Source organism: Salvelinus sp. IW2-2015, unplaced genomic scaffold, assembly GCF_002910315.2.
Source record: "Salvelinus sp. IW2-2015 unplaced genomic scaffold, ASM291031v2 Un_scaffold3020, whole genome shotgun sequence".
Classification (NCBI taxonomy): Eukaryota; Metazoa; Chordata; class Actinopteri; order Salmoniformes; family Salmonidae; genus Salvelinus; species Salvelinus sp. IW2-2015.
Window position 1 is genome coordinate 123,514 of NW_019944312.1, and position 685 is coordinate 124,198.

Genomic DNA, 685 nt, shown 5'->3' on the forward strand with positions numbered 1-685 from the left:
ACGTTGTAACAAAGACGCGAACTTAGCTAGCCACCACCAGCAGAGCAGTTAGCTAGTTCAACAATTTAGCCCATGACATCAAGGCACTGAACTGGCAGCTGTTAGACATGTTCCATGCTAGCGATCTATGTATAGTAGTTGCTMGTCTTTGGATGAAACAGTTTACAAGTGTTATAACCAGCGCCAGCTAATTAAACAGTTGATACGTGATTTACTTCAGGATGACAATGTGTCAATCTTAGAATAGCCTAATTTATTGTTTTGATGCTGTAGAAAGCTAAATAACTCACATAGGGTTATCTAGCATCCTACTCTGCCCCTATTGTATAGAGAATARACATACAGTAGCTTACCTTCTCTGCGCACTCTGCGGAGCTCTTCTTCAGTGTTGCTCAAAACATAGGAAATGCAGTGTTGCTTATTCTTCTTCTTTGAGAGTGGGTTGGCTGACCGCATCCAACTTTAGGTGCATACACCGCCATCTACTGTACTGGAGTTTGAGTTCAGTCACAGCCTACCTACATTAACCTCMGGTAATACAAAATTGGGGGAAAAGGAAAATTACCCTGGCAACTATTAGCCCTCACTAAAAAAACACCACCCCATTCCACTATTTAACCTTATCTAATCCTACTCCAGGCCAGCGGTCTAAGAGGACAGAACACTACCACTCAACATCCCTGCA

At 42.5% G+C, this 685-nt stretch overlaps 1 protein-coding gene across 3 annotated transcripts in view; it reads right to left on the minus strand.

The window, feature by feature from the left end:
* The window catches only part of hmox2b (heme oxygenase 2b), an 11,567-nt gene extending 11,107 nt beyond the window's left edge, over positions 1-460 (minus strand). For 2 of the 3 annotated variants that reach the window (XM_070440796.1, XM_070440797.1), the window contains exon 1: positions 354-460. The gene's annotated coding sequence lies outside the window, so the exon portion shown is untranslated. The remainder of the gene's footprint in view (positions 1-353) is intronic. The other variant, XM_024142216.2, reaches the window with a different exon arrangement.
* Positions 461-685: the final 225 nt, after the last annotated feature.